Genomic DNA, 17,124 nt, shown 5'->3' on the forward strand with positions numbered 1-17,124 from the left:
GTGAGGGGAGGGATTGGGGTCAGAATGGGGAGGTTGCAATTGTATGGGGAATATAAAAATAAAATTTATTATTAAAAAAAAAAGAATAATTGTCTCTCCTGATAGAAAGAAACCTTTGCTTTCAGTCACCACCTCAACCTAGCTGGAGGGTTTCTACCCACATAGTTTAATAAGTAAGGTCCTTTTTCAAATTTATAGCTTTCCACGCTCATGTCTATACCTGTAATAATATTCCATCCACCCTCTTCTTCCAAAGCATAAGCATTTATTTTATAAAGATTGTTTTCTTTACATAGCTTTATTTGACATGTAAGTTACCTACCATTACATTCACTTATTTTAGATGAACAATTCCGTGTGTCTTAGTAAATACACAAAGAAAACAATAACCCTTTCTGTCAGGGTCTCTGGGAGGAGGGCACTTTCTAGAAAGACCCTCACCAATATCGAATAGCTACAGCAAAGGGAAACTCGAAGATGGTGCTCCCATTTCTTCAAGTTTCATGGGCAGTAGGCAGGAGATTCAGAAGTTCATGCATGCCCTGATGTGGGGAGGGCAGGCACCAAGGCCTGAGAAAGACAGGAAATGAAAGAAAGTCTTGAGATTAGAATTTTAGTACCAAATATCAAGCATATGCTGATGACCATCAAATTTATATCTCTAAATTAGATCCCAGCCCTGATTCTAAACTCCCATCTCCAATGGCCAAGTTGACATCTACTCTTGGGTATTGAACAGAAATATCAAACTAAATGTGGCCTCAATGGTACTCTTGATTTCTACAGCCCTAACCTCCCCAACTTCACCACTCCCACAGACATGCGCTCACTTCCCCAGCCCCTCACATTCCCAATCCCCCTCACATCCACTGTCCCAGTCTCCTCAGTGACAACTTTCTCTATCTCTACTGCCACCACCTGTTCTTTTTCTTTTTTTAAGATTTATTTATTTATGCATACAAGAACTGGGATACAGGCCAGAGGTGTGGGGGGGTGAGTGGATTCACCAGAGACAGAAGGCGGAACAGAACAGGCTGATTGACTGATATACACTGCTGAGAGTGTTATAGTCCTTGGGTGGGGCAGGGAACCTGGAACCTCCCCCTTTCCTGGGGACCACCCTGTTACAAGAGGAGCAGTGGGCCAGTCAGGAGCGGTCTGCTGCACCACGTGGGCAGCTCCCCAGCTGGGGATCAAACTTGTGCTGCAGTGGCTGCGGACAGCTTCATAGCTTCCTAGGTTGCGTATTAACCCCTTGCACCACCAGGGAGGACCCACAACCTGTTCTTGACCGTCATTTCTCTCCTGGACAAAGCAACAAGCTCTTAACTTGTCTCTCAGCTTCCACTTTTGCTTTCCTTCACTCCATCCTCACCCAACAACAAAACCCATTGAAAATATTTTTTTTTTTTAGTGTAAATTGGGTTCTGCCACTCTAGACTTAAAACTCTGAAATAGTTTCCCAGTGGACATAGAATAAATGCAAACTCCTTACCTTATCCCTAAGTCCCAAGGGCACCCAGACATTCTTCCCCTTTTATTCACATTTGTTCTTCACTTGATTTTCACAGTTCCATCCCAAGGTTTTGGCACTTACTGTTCCTTTAATTTGTACCAATATTTTGCTTTCTCATCCTTTTCATTTCAACTTATGTATGCCCTAAAGTGACCAAAGTCACCTTCTCCAATCACGCTCCAACCTACATAAGGTAGCTTCCTTTTTCAGTCTCTGGCCTCCTCCCTTTGTTGTTTTCTTCCCAGTACTTCTCATAATTGCAAAGATTCTATGTTGGTTTACTTTTAGTCTACTTCTCTTACAAGAATTAAAACTATGAACGAAATGTTGTTTACTATTATAGGCCGTGCATCCCACGTAATACCTCAAATGTTTTAGGGACTCAGCAAAGACTTGTTGAACGACAGCACTTAGAAACTCATTTGAATTATCTGTCACTGTTGTCCAGTTTTCAGAAAGAAATGTATTTTCCTTGCTGGATCAGGACTATTTTTTTTTCAACCACCGCCCCCCCCCCCACCGAACTATTTTTGATGACAAGTGATGGAATCCCATTTAAGACTAAACCAAAGGGACCCTCTACTATGCAGACACAGGGTTTTTTGAGAAATTGGAACCAAGTACAGGTGTTTCTTAGGAAAGAAATCAAAGCAGGAACATGGGTAATATAGGAAATCCAGGGATTTTACCTTCCTTGAAAGCAAAAATGTTAGCTTGCCACAGTTTTATGGATTCTGGCAGAGACACAGACTCCTGCATTAAACAACAAAGAACAACGTATTACTCATACCAACAGTAGTAGCCAGAATATCAGCATTTGCACTGGTTCCAATCTCCAATTCCACAGAGCAGCATGAAGAGATCAAGGTGGTGCTTACAGCTGGACATGTTATAGATGAGAAAACCTGAACTTAGGGCACCCAAATCTTTTGTGATGGGAAATGCATGTCTGACCTTTGCCCTGGGGTGGGGGTAACATTATCTGTATCCTCTGGGATAGTAAATAAACCTCTTCTTTGCTCCAGTGAGATAAATGATCTATGTATTCCTTGAAAAGATAAGCCAGGATAGAGGGCAGCCAGGCTTCACTCGCAAGATATGCAGTAATGCAGGGAATCCAGGGAGAAATGTCTCCCAATAAGTCTGCAGGGATGGAGGGAGAATGGACAGGAAGAGCTCATCAGAAAAATACAATAAACATTGACCATATGTGCATCTCTGGATCATGGTATCTTTAGATAGATCAGTTGGGCAATTAAGTTTTTCAAATGGATTTTCAAATGAATTATTCACTATTTTAAATTCCTGGCAATGATGGATTAGAATAATGCTTTAAAAATTGTTTCTCATTTTTAATTTTGTTTCTTGTTTTTTAGAAAGTAGATTGTGGCAAAGGGTCAGTGAGTATTGTTTTATGTTTTTTCTGTCTAAAGAAATATGTATGAATAAAACAAAGCATGGACATTATCTTTAGAAGAAGTCTAAGATGGAACAAAGCATTAATTTCTCTATAACCATTTCAGATATTTAAAAAATATATTTGCACATGAATTTGAAATTGTGGTTAGCCAGGGCTCCATGGATGAGGAAAGCATATAGTCTTAGGAGATAAACCAGTCATCAAGACTTAAGGCTAGCGGGGCCTCCCTGGTGCCACAAGGGGTTAAGATACAAACTATGAAGCTGTCTGAAGTCTTTGCAGCACGAGTTCAATCCCGGCCCGGCCAGGGAGCAACCCACATGGCGCAGCAGACCTCTCCTGACTCACCCGCTACTCCCCTCAGCAGTGTGCTTCAGTCGAACTGCCTGTTGTGTTCCCCACTCTGTCTGTGGTGAATCCTCTCAACACCCCCCATATCTCTGGCCTGTACCCGAGCTCTTGTATGCATAAATAAATCTTTTAAAAAAAAAGGACAATGCTAGCAGAATAACTTTATTCTATGATTTTTCTCTGATCAAAGATTATAGAACCAGTCATTTGTAAATTTTATTTTTTTTATTTTTATTTTTTTTTTTATTTTTTTTTTTTATTTTTTTAAGAGGCATGTATTTTTATTTATTTATGATTTTTATTTACTTGTTTGTTTGTTTTGTTTATACATGCACTGGGTACAGTAAGAAGCGCGGGAGGGTGAGAGAATTCACCAGAGCCAGAGCGGGGAGCAGAGCAGGCAGAAGGACCGAAGTACACTGCTGAGGGGAGCAGCGGGCGGCAGGAGAGGTCTGTGCACCATGTGGGACCCTCCTCCGGTGGCCGGGGAGCAGCCTGGGATCGAACCGGTGCTGCAGAGGCTGTGGGCAGCTTCGCAACCCAGCGCTCTGCCGCTGCGCCACCGGGGAGGCCCTCAACGATTTATTTTTGATTCATTTATACATACTGATGTTGTTTGTCTTAGGTGATGAAGTCATTAATATTGGGTTTAAAACAGTTTAAGTCACTTTATAGAGAAGTTAGCATAACAATTAGGCACTTAAACACTTGCTAAATTGAACAAAATTGTCCTCAAATAAATGATGGAATCAAGATATTAGATCTTAATAAAGAATGAATATTTAGAAGCACCCTTCTCTCTAATTCAGTGTTAATACTTTTTTTGTTGTCTGTCTCTGAAATTTTAGAAAGATAATCACTTAGCTCCTTGTTTCTCTTATTTCTAGCCAAAGAGAACATCAAACTTATTTCAGCCATTTTTGGCCAATTTGTAGTAGTAAATCTAGAACATAAAACATACTGTTTTTTATGTGGCAAAATATGTTCTTAAATTAGAGAAATATTTCAGTCACATATTCCTTAAAAACTACAAGCAAGACACTAATCTTATTTAATGAGGAGAGTGAGAAAAACAAAGCTTCCTATTCTTCAATATGTTTTCAAAATATGAAATGCCACTATGAAATTTAGCTAATCTTTAAATACATGAGTTTTATTTATTTTTTTTAAAGGCAAAGCATGTTTATTTGGGAATCAAACAATTGTAGCAGGGTATACAGATTCTGAGAGAAAACCAAAAATGTTCCCCTTAGCGGTACAATGTCAGGGGTTACATGGGGAAAAAGGAGAGATAAGATGAATGTTTAAAGAAAAGACTTGATCAGTGTTAACAGTGTTAACAGGCTTAAACTCTTGTTGGCTGTCCATAGTCAGTTACTGCTTCTTTGGAAAAGATTAAAAGTGAACTGACTGATGCTACACTCATCACAGTCATCAGTTCTCAAATAACTGTTTGTTTGACAATTTCTTAAAACGATTGCTTTTGGCCCAGTGCAGAGGTCTTTGACTCAGTTCAAGGAGACCAGTAATGCAGTTTCTTTGTAATAACTCCCTGGCTCTATTTTAAAAATGGCTTCACAAATGTCAACTTTCATAAACTAATAGAAAATATAACAGCTTTCTAAAGTAGATATAGTTTTTTTTTTAATTTTTTTAATTTAAATTTTATTTTTATATTCCCCATACAATTACAACCCCCTTATTTTGACCCCATCCCCTCCTTTCCCCGCCCCCCACCCCCCATAGAGTGTCTCTGGTTCATAGTTGTTTGTTGATTTTGATATTTTCTTTCTTAGAGTTATTCTTTCTCCTGGTCCCTTATTTAAGTTTTCTAGATTCCTGCTATGAGTGAGACCATCCAGTAATTTTCTTTTTCTTTCTAGCTTATTTCGCTGAGCATGATCCCTTCCAGTGCCATCCATGTTGCTGCAAATTGCATGTGTTTATCTTTTTTGAATGCTGAGTAATATTCCATGGTGTATATGTACTACATCTTCTTGATCCAGTCATCTATTTTTGGATTTTGGGTTGTTTCCAAAGCTTAGCTATTGTAAATAGTGCTGCTATAAACATAGGGGTGCAGGTGCTCTTTGGAATTGATGTTTCTGTGTCCTTTGGGTAAATACCTAGGAGCGGAATTGCTGGAAGCTCTATGTTTAGTAGTTCAAGAAATCTCCACACCGCTCTCCATAGTGGTTGGACCAGTTTGCACTCCCACCAACAGTGCAGGAGAATTACTTTTTCTCCACATCCTCGCCAACATTTGTTGTTGCTAGTTTTTTTAATATGTGCCATTCTCACTGGTGTAAGATGGTATCTCATGGTAGTTTTGATTTGCATTTCCCTGATTACAAGTGATGTTGAACATTTTTTCATATGCCTGTTGGCCATTTGCATTTCCTCTTCAGAGAAGTTTCTTTTTAGCTCTTCTGCCCATTTTTTGACTGGATTATTTTCTTTGTTTTTTGTTGAGTCTCATCAGCTCTTTGTAGATTTTTGTGATCGGTCCTTTATCATTAGTGTTGTATGCAAAAATGTTCTCCCAGTTGGTGGGGTTTCTCTTTGTTTTTGTTATTGTCTCTTTTGCTGTGCAGAAGCTCTTTAGTTTGATGTAGTCCCAGCTATTTATCTTTGCCTTCACTATCACTGCTTTGGGTGATGTGTCTGTAAAGATGTCTTTGATGTGCATAGCATGTAGTGTTTCGCCTATATTTCCTTCTATGTATCACTGCTTTGGGTGATGTGTCTGTAAAGATGTCTTTGATGTGCATAGCATGTAGTGTTTCGCCTATATTTCCTTCTATGTATTTTATGGTTTCAGGTCTTATGTCTAGTTCTTTAATCCATTTTGAGTTGGTTTTTGTGCATGGTGTTAGGTAGTAGTCAAGCTTCATTCTTTTGCAATTACATGAGTTTTATTTTAGTCCTTTTAAACTGTGAAACTGTTGCTACATGGATTGAAAGCAACACATCATTTGGTGATGAATGCAGCCATCACTCCTACTTGCATGACCAGTTATGGAGCTACTGGAATAGACTGAAAATAATAATTGAGAAGGAGAAAACCAATTGTAGCAATCCTTCTACACTTACATTTGAGGAGTTATTACTTTCTGGTAGTTTGATCTTTTCATGGTTGCAAGTATCCATGACAAACGATTCAAGAGCACACACTGGAACACAAGTAGCCTCTTCAATAAATTGTGTTGGGAAAACTGGACAGCTGCAAGCAAAAGAATGAAACTAGACTATTATCTCACACCAGACACACATGAATGCAAAGTGGATAAAAGACTTGGATGTCAAATCTGAACCCCTAAAGTACATAGAAGAAAACATAGGCAAAATATTTCATGACATAAGCTTTAATGATGTTTTTAGGGATTTGTTTCCAACAGCAAGAAAAACAAGAGAGATCATGAACAACTAGGACTACATCAAACTAAAAAGGTTCTGCACAGCAAAAGAAACCATAATGAAAATGAAAAGACACCCTACAGAATGAGATAAAAAATAGCTGCATACCATACATCTGACAGAGGACAGATGTCAAAGATAATACAAAGAACTAATAAAACTCTATAATATAAAAACAAAAAAATAACCCAATGAAAAAATGGGCAGAACAACAAAGCAGACACCTCTCCTCGGATTACAGTCATGTGGAAAAATGTTCACCATCACTTATTATTAAAGGAATGCAAATCAAAACCACAGTGAAATACCATGTCACACCTGCGAGAATGATCCATATGGAAAACACCAGAAACAACAAATGCTTGGTGAGGATGTGAAGAAAAGGGTACACTCCCACACTGCTGGTGGAAAGATATACTGGTCCAGCCCTTGTGGAAAGCAGTACAGAGGTGTCTCAAAACATGAAAAATTGATCTGTCATTCTATCTAGTACTTTTACTCCTAGGCATCTATCCCAAAAATTCAAAAACAATTCAAAAAGAAACTTACACTTCTATTTTATTGCAGCATTATTTACTATAGTTAAATTATGGAAACAACTCAAGTGCCCCAAAACAAATGAGTGGATCAAAAGACAAAGTAATGGAATATTACTCAGCAATCAAAAAAGATAAACCCATGCCGTTTGCAGCAACATGGATGGAATTGGAAGGTGAAATAAGTGAAATAAGTCAGAAAAAAAGTAAATATCAAATTCCACTAATGTGTGGAATATAAAGTAACTAAACTAACCCTTGATAGCTGACTACAGAACTGAAACACCAAAGGGGGTAGGAGGACGGGAAAGGCAAGAACAAAGTGGGGAGAAAGCACAATGGACTATGTTGGGGGACTATGGGTAATTTGTTGGTGAATGCACTACGGTGGTAATAGCTAATGGGGATATCCAAATATGACCTCAGTTAAAAATAAGTAAATAATAAATTTATTTTAAATAAATAAAATTTAGAGGAAAAGGAAAAGAAAATGCTTGAGCTGGCCATTGTCATAACCTCCAGACCATATAGTTAGGTTTCTCCAATAACTAACCTATTAACTTTCCTAAAACGGCCTTGAACAAACCTCCCAGCACTAACTACATTCATTGTGAGTTGTTTTCTGTTGACAGCTGAATCAAAGATCTATGAAGCATCATAAAACTATGTAGGCCCGGGCAGCACCAACACAGTGACCACCAGTTTCACAGGGGTGGGGGAGAAACAACTCTCCAGGGCAACATGAACAACTGAGTCAGCCTGACTTGACTGACAGATAACTCATCTCCTCCTACCTTGAACTCTGCTGTAAAAAAGCTAGTCTCTTGCTCAGAAAATAGACATGATTTTGCGAGGACATGAGTTCCCCATCCCCTCAGCTGGCCCGTTTTCTGAATAAACTTTGCCTTCCTAACTCCAGGCCTGTCTCTGCCTCGTGAGTGGTAAGTAACCGAGCTTTCCCTTTTCCAGCAACATATTAAGAACCCAAAATATTTGTGATACCTGATGATGTTGATGTGCTAATCATTGCCTCGCTGCCCCTAATCCATTCCTGGGAATATTGTTAGATCCTCTTCACCTTTGCCCTCTCCTCCCCCTACTATCTCAGCCTCTCTTGTTCTATCTACCACAGTGGAATAATATTAGTTAGCCTAATGATATGTGAGTCTAATATTATGTCACCCAAGAATGTGGAATTGGGACACCGAGAGACTGAGTGATTAGGTCACGGTAGGCACATGAACTGAAATGCCAACGGTTGTTACAAAATCAAACTAAAAGTCACATGTAAGCTGATGTTGTGAAGGGAGCATAGAAGCCATGTGGAAACAAAAGCTTTGAGAGAGAATAAGGGGAACGGAGCAACTGGCACACATGCAAGAAGTAGAAAATCCAGGGATCTTGTTAAAATGTAAATCAAGTCAAATCAGATCCCCTTGACTTCTTGTCTTACACACGGTGAAAATCAAAGTCCTTTTTTTTTTTTTTTATGATTTATTTATTTATTTATATAAGCACTGGGTACAGTCAGAAGCATGGGAGGGTGAGGGGAATCACCAGAGCCAGAGCGGGGAACAGAACAGGCAGACTGACGGAATACACTGCTGAGGGGAGCAGCGGGCAGCAGGAGAGGTCTGCAAGCCATGTGGGACCCTTGCCAGTGGCCAGGGATCGAACTGGCGCTGCAGAGGCTGAGGGCAGCTCCACAGCCCAGAGCTCAACCGCTGTGCCACCAGGGGAAGCCCCTGAAAGTCTTAACAACAGTCTAGAAGTATCTATAGAATCTTTCCTCCAACTCTCTGACGTCCTTTCCCAAGACTCTCCTCCTCATTTCATGTGAGCCACACAGAACTTGTTCTTCCTGGAAGCCACTTACATTATTGCCTCAGGACTTTTGCATTTGTTACTCTGCTTGGTATGCTTCTCCACAGTTTACAGCAGGTCTTGCTCTCTCACCTCCTTCAGACTTTTGCTCAAATGTCATCTTTTCTGTAAGGTCTTTCCTAACCCAGTTGTATTTATAGTTGCACTTGGCACTTACTCATACTCCTCATTCTCTTCCCCGATTTATTTTACTCCATAACACTATTCTACGACAAAATATGCATTTTACTTGTATGTGTATTACGTGTCACCCATTACTAAAATGTAAACTAAGTGAGGTCTGCTGATTTTTTTTCTGTTTGTTTTTGATTATATATTCAGTGCTTAGAATATTTCCTGGTACGTAGTAAATACTCAATAAATATGTTGAATGAATGAATGAATGACTGGAAGAGATGAAGATCATTGCCTTCTTTCTTACTTTGTAGTTTTTCCCTCAAATGACTTAGCCACATTCTATTACCTATCATCCGACCTTATAATACTACTTTTTAATAGTGCACCCTTTTCTTTATTTGATTTTTGTCTTTTCATCATGTAAGCAGTTACATGATTCCAAAATCAAAATCATGTTCGAAGATAAACTAAATGTAAATTAAATATCTGTGCCCTCTTCCCCATTTGGGTACCATTTTGTTGATTTTTGATTTATTCCTTCACTGCTCCATTTTGCAAACTATGTATAGTTGCATATATTTTATAGCCTTCCCTGCTTCTTACACTAAATTAAAAAAAAAATTTTAATAGCAGTAACACTATATATGACTAACAACACTATATCTATGATTTAGCGGTGTAGTATCACACCTGTCACTGTATACTGCCACATTTCAGTCTCCACCAGGGTGCCCATAGTCCTCCATCATAGTTCATTGTAAACACCTTTTTGAATCATTTACCATGGAGATATATGGATATCTTCCTCATTCCTTTTAATTGAGGCAGAGTCCTGTATTAGAGGTATCATAGTTTTCTCAACTAGTGCTATATTGACATTTCGGTTACTCTTAGTTTTTTGCTACTACAAATAATGACATACTAAATAATGAATAAATTTGTGCATAAGTTTGTTCATATTTTTGCCAGTTCATGGCAAATATACATTTGGAATAAATTCTTACAAGTGAGATGAGTGGATAACTTCTTCTAATTGAGGTGATTCGAGTGGCTTTATGTTTATTATAATCAGCAAGTCAAGATTAAGATAGCTCCCTATTCCTGAAGGCACATCTTAAATCACATTTATGAGAAAACTCCTATTTTTCTAGGCAGAAGGAATCTATCACTATCTCCCCTAATACTCTCACTAAAAAAAAAATCAGAGAAAGAAACAAGCGAACAAAAAAACCTTTGTATTCTCTCTTATTTATATGAGTCACATAGCACTGTTTTGTATAGACTGTTATCAGATGGATAATACACTACTGCAGAACAAGGAAGACATTCCTATGACCTTTATTATCTTTGACCCTTAACTTGACCTTGAACTAGATGACTGAGTAAATACAGCATACAACAGCACCCCAACAACAAATGAAAGTGTCTATTTAGAGTTATACCTCATATAACACTCAGAATAAATCTCAGGTGAACTAAAGAGCTGAATGGAAGAGTTATAAGAAACTATGAGAAAAACAGAAGTGATATTTATCATGAGTTTGGCAGTCAGGGCAAGGACTGGATGAATTTTGTGCCTTTAAACAAGACTGACCCAATAAAAATGAGCTTCAAACCCTCCAGCACATCTCTTTTGCTCCTCTCTCATAGCTCCTGCCCATATCTTCTGCTCCAGGTATCCGTTCTGGTTGGCGCTACTGCTGGACTCATCCTTTGAGGCATGATTGAATACTGTTCCCTAATATAAGGGTCTAGGGTCCAGCCCATCACTGCAGACACATAGAAGATCTGACAACCACTTTATAGTGCCAGGGAGCACATCAGCTTCTGTGTGTTGATGGTGTCCTTTGTTAGTCTTTTGACTAAGTGTATGAAGGAGTTCTTTTTCTGTGCCTGGATTCTAATAGACTACACCCATTCTTGGAGACAAACTTGTACAACATTATGACGTAGCTCTGAATGCATCCGAGGTGGAGAAGAAGATAAGCATCTTTTTTTATCCTGCCTGTAGGAGAGGTTGGAGACATTCATTGCTTCTACACAAGCTGAAATGCCATCTTTGAAAGTAATACACACCCTCCCACTGTCCCATACTGTACATAATCTCCCCTGGCCAGGATGATCACAGTCAAAATCATGATCTGTTCTGTTGCCAGTTTTGCAAGGCAAAATTTTGGTGGTTTTTTTAAGAGCAGTTCACAAATGATACCATATCATAATTTGGATCTAATATTTAATGAGATAGAAGGTGCTTAAGAAGAACTGCTGAGTACTCTGCAACTCGATGTTACCTAAATATCTGGTCATACTTCCTGACTTGGGCTGCAAAAACAGGCAAAAGTAAAAATTCAAACAGAGAATAGTGGTGGTCAAAAAGAGGGAACAAGTCTTAGAATAATGCTGGGCCTCCCTGGTGGCGCAAGGGGTTGAGTGCAGCGCTGTGAAGGTGTCCGCAGCCTCTGCAGTGCAAGTTTGATCCCTGCCGGCGGCCGGGAAGCAACCCACATGGCGCAGCAGACTTCTGACTTGTCTGCTGCTCTGCTCAGCCATGTACTTTGCTCTCTCTCCCTGTTCTGTTCCCCACTCTGTCTCTGGTGAATTCTCTCACCTCCCACACCTCTGGCCTGTGCCCCAGTTCTTGTATGAATAAATAAATAAATCTTTTAAAAAAATACTAGCAGACAGAGCTATTTGAATGTGAGCCATTTCATGTGTAGGTGCCCTATCTGAGGTAAACGATACCTGCTGATAACAAGGAAACCACCTGTGCCATGCCCTGCTATTCATTTCCCCCCTTCCCTGCCTAACACCCTGCCCTCGTTTCTCTAGATTAGAGTGCAGATGTGAGATGAGGCTATCTGGTTTCCAGAAACTTTGGGGAGATGGAATCTGTTTACAGATCCACACAATACTGGACTCTTATGCATCAGGGAGTTTTGCAGATTGGGCTCTAGTCCAGCATATCTGCTTACTAACTTTTCCCAAAGCTAGAAACTCGCATCTCTGTCAGGCAAGAGCGTTACTGTCCCTTTAAATGAAACTGTTCCTCCCACACCGCTTTCTACAAAGAACAAAGAAAGGCAATTGCCTGAAACCACTTAGTTTTAGCCTTTGCCAAGAAGCACCCTCTGATGTGCTATTGAACCCACTGCTCCTTGCTCTCATCTGTTGCCCTGAGTCTATACTCTGTCTTTTGATATCTGCTTCTAGACTTTCTAATTTCAGGACCTGTTCAAATTTTCCTTAGTTTATGTATAAGCCTAGGACTCTTGCCAGTAATGACTCAAATCTTCATGCTTTGTTGATTTCAGTGGTACTACTGCCTTATAAGAGTCTCCCCTCCCCCCCACTAACTTTTGTTCCATAAAAATTTTACAGGCTGGCTAGTCTACCAGTCTTTTTAATGAGAAGTTCAGATGCTGAAGCTTTATCTTAGAGAATTGCTGTTGGGGAGGGGGGCTAAGAAGTGCTGTGATCTTCAGACCTTCCTTCTCCCCACCTCTCCATCACCATCTCACAAATACCTGGAGTACTGTCTGAGTAGATGGGTTACTGGGAAGTCTTTTGAGTGATAGAAGAATTGCCTCCCTCTCTAAATAAACAATTGTTTCAACATGTCTGGTATCAGAGGTGCTGAGACTTCAAAACTGGCAAATTTGCCTTCAGAGTAAGAGAATCTGTTATAGGACAGGGAGAGGGGCAGCCCAAGCCCCGCAAACCTGCCTATTCTAAATGGGTTCTGCCATCCGCCGCATCAACACAAAACATAGGAGACTTTAATGGGAAGGAACTTTAATAAAACTAGGAAACAATACAGGTAAGGCAAAGAGTCTAGTTTCTAAATGAAGCACCCAAAGTTACCCGTCCCCTCGTGGGTAAAAGTCCATCCATATGGGAATGGCCCAGAGCAAGGCCCCAAAGCCTGCCACAAGTCTAAAGCATCTTCCAGTGGGGACCCACAGAAAAGGGTCACAAACAACTGGACAAGCCCGGAAGGAAAAGAGCAAAATCAACATCAAGATAAAAGCTGCCATTGTCACCTCCCCACGGGTCTCACCCACATCTGTGTCACCCAGTCCACGACCAAAAGACAAGCGCAGTTTCTTCACGTGTCTCTAGGCTCCATGCACCTCCTCCAGGTCTCCTGGCTCCATCCTGCTTCCTTCCTCAGTCTCTTCTTGCAGCTTCTTCTTTTGCTGCTCAGCTCCACCCTCCCTTGGGTGGGGCAGGGAACCTCCCCCTTTCCTGGGGACCACCCTGTTGCAGATTGAGTTGCTAGTATCATAAAGGCACTAACCCTTGTTCCCGGTTGTCCCCTAGCCTCCACCCCAGATAGTAACTGATTGAGGTATCAATACTTTAAAAAAAAAAAAAAACAGTGGGGAACTCATCTTGAACATGGACTATTGGGGATGGGGATTGTAGATTCTGAAGTCAGACTACTTGGGTTCAAATCCAGCTTCTACTACTTCTTCTATGGCATCTTGGGAAATTATTTAACCACTCTGTCTCAGTTTCCTTATAGGTGATGATACAGTAACACCTACCTCAAAGGACGCTTATAAATGTTAAAGGAACTATTACGTATTATAAAAATCATTACAAAATCAGGAATTGTTAGCTGCTATTAGTGTGACAGAATGCATCTCCAACAAAGCAGGAGGAGCACCACAGCACGGTGGGTACCATTTTCCCCACTCCCACTCACAGGCAGGTAGGTGCCTTGCATTACAAGTCTTAGTGTACCAGGAACTGGTACAGTTGGGGCAGTTGGGAAGGAGAAAGGCATAAGGTGGATACATTGAAGGTGGAATGAAGGAGGAAGGGAGAATGTGGAGAAGAGACATTTGAAGAAGAGACACATAGGTGAGATACACATGACGAGGTTGCCCCTTGTCCTTGGTCTCTTATTTAGCTTTTTTTTTTGACAGAGAGTGGCAGCCATTATCTTTTTTTTTTTTTAAGATTTATTTATTTATTTATTTATGCAAGCACTGGGTACAGTCAGAAACGTGGCCGAGTGAGAGAATTCACCAGAGCCAGAGCAGAGAGCGGAGCAGGCAGACAGATGAATTACACTGCTGAGGGGAGCAGCGGGTTGCAGGAGAGGTCTGCGTGCCATGTGGAGCCCTCACCCGGCAGCTGGGGATCGAACCGGCGCTGCATAGGCTGCGGGCAGCTTCGCAGCCCAGCGCTCAACCGCTGCGCCACTGGGGAGGCCCCGGCAGCCATTATCTTGACCTTATAGTGAATTATAGGGTACATTTTGAATGTTGGATTTCTCTTCCGTCCTATTTCTCTGGGATCTGCCTAATCCCTTTCTTGAGGTTACTGCCAGTATGTGCCTTGGACTTGTTCTGGTGCTTTCAGGACCCAGCCATCCCACTTTGGGCCAAACATGTTTGGCTGGAATTTTGTTCATGAGTGGATGGATAATTTTTAGAGTTTGCAGATATCTTATTTGAACTCCTTTCTTCTCTCTCTCCCCGTTAAGCTTTCACATTAACTATAGATCTTTTATTATACTAAGAATCTGCTTTCTTTGCCTTTGTGCATGTAAATCCTTTGTGGCCAAACTCTTACAATGGGCATGTTTTTTTTTTTTTCTCCTGAACAGTTCAGGGTCCCAGGGTACCCCTAGTTTTCTCCGAGTTTCTTTTTTTTTAATATTTATTTTTTCATAGAAGAACTGGGGTGTAGGCCAGAGATATGGGGGATTGAGAAAATTCACCTGAGACAGAGTGGGGAGCAGAACAGGCAGCTCTACTGAAATACACTGCTGAGGGGAGCAGCGAGAGAGACAGGAGAGGTCTGCTGCACCATGTGGATTAGCTCCCTGACCGGGGATGGAACTTGTGCTGTACTGGCTGCTGCTAGCTTGACAGAGCTGGGACTGAACCCCTTTGCACTACCAGGAAGGCCCCTGGACAATAATTTTTTTTTAACAAAAGCATGTATTTCTAAACTACTTTCAGGCATATATTCATACATATACATGTACCTTGATTTATGTATGAACTACCATCAAGCCATTGAGTAATCATTTTTCACTCTAAATACTTTTAGTGGTTTGTAATATTTTCCACTTTGTCAGGAGTTTTACCAGGAGCTAACACGCAAGTAGGAGCAAGTTATGGAAAGGGCCACACCTGCCTTAAAAAAAAAAAAAGCGACTCCTTTATGCAGGAACAAAGCTGGCTTATCATCAGAGACAGCACCTGAAAAGCTTGTTGGGATAACTGTGATGCATAATGCAGACACCTCCAGCTCTACTCCCATGTCTGCATAAGAGTTACTTTTAGAGTGACTTTTAAAAACATGCTCTTAACACTGTTGAGTCCCCAGATAAGACAGTATTGCAGTTACCCTGAAAGAGAACGTTCCTCAAAAGATTTAGGACAGAATGGGAATATCCTTGTTCATACTTCTCAGTGAGAACCTAAGATTCTCTTTTCTTAGCTATTTTAAGAACTGTTGGCACTCAGGAAGTGGAGAATAACCTAGTTTTGAGGATGACGTAGAGCAACATGTCACTCTTTCTGAAAAGGGAACTATAATTTGAAAAAGCAACCACTAAACATTATTAGCAATGGCCACATTAATGATTTAAGACACAAACCAGACACATCTGAAATTCTCCTTAATATATGTGCTGCAGAAGTGAGTGCTGACATTCTCTCTAGAAGGACTGAATTCATTCAACAGTTAGTAAGCACCCACCATCTGGTAAGCACTATTCTAGGCACCAGGCCTTACTGCATAGCTATGAACCCTGTTCTCACACAATGCACATCCTACTGTGTAGATACAGGCAATAAACTAAGGAAGACATGGCATGTCTGAGGAAATATAGAACAGACTAAGAGGATGGGGACTAATCAGGATGCTAATTTATGATAGTGAATTTAGCAGGTATTATTTGAGTTGAGTCCTGAGTGGAGAAAGTCAGCCATGTCACAATGTGATGGACTAGCTAGTGGGAACAGCAAGTAGAAACATGTTTGGCATAATTGAAGAACATCAAGAAGGTCAGTGTGGTTGGTAGAGTGATGGAATGTTGGGTCACAATCCAGGTGTCCCTTAAGTGTAACCTGAAAATGGCCCTATTGAGCAGAGGTGGGGAGAGATGGAAGAAAGAGGCAGGTTACTGCAGATCAGTAGGTAGCCAATGAATGAACAAGGGAACTTACAGGGCATTGTTTTGGGCTGCCACAAAAGGAGTAGCTCACCAGATTATAGGCAACAAAGTGAAAGTTCATTAAGAGAGCGCCACAGTAATCTGGACACAAAATAATGGCAACTTGAACAAACCAGAGTTGTAGCAGTGGAGATTCTAGGAAGTACTCAGCCCTATTTTGAGTGGAGCGCTAGTATAGCTGCCTCAGGACTAGAGATCAAGGACCACATTGGTGGTTGTTGTGGGGTAACCAGGTACAGGGTGGGCAGGAGGCTTAGGGGGCCAGGAAGCTGGCAAGTTCCCAAGCCCCCAGGGAATCTTTGGGCTCTTTCTCTGTGCTCTCTCTCACATCTTGTGGTCTAGCCTCTTCCATAGACATGCCACTCATCCTCATAACCATTGCTATATTCCTGGCTTCCAAATTCAGGTGTGCACACGTACACATGTCTACACCCACACTTCCAAGCACCATCTGCATTAACACAAGACCGCAGGTGATAGCCACAGAGGCTAGTGGTGTAAAAAGCCTGATTAATTCATTTTCCTTACAGTGGTACAGCTAGAAACTGCCACCAGGTCTTCTGATTCATTGCTCCATATTACACCAATTGCTCCTTGCCCCAAGTAATATTAGTATTTAACTTTATGTTATATGAGCGATTCTTTTCAAGAAATATATTTGAAGTATTCTTGTGGCACAGCCTGC

Source organism: Talpa occidentalis, unplaced genomic scaffold, assembly GCF_014898055.3.
Source record: "Talpa occidentalis isolate TD23 unplaced genomic scaffold, MPIMG_talOcc4v2.1 talOcc4.6, whole genome shotgun sequence".
Taxonomy (NCBI): domain Eukaryota; kingdom Metazoa; phylum Chordata; class Mammalia; order Eulipotyphla; family Talpidae; genus Talpa; species Talpa occidentalis.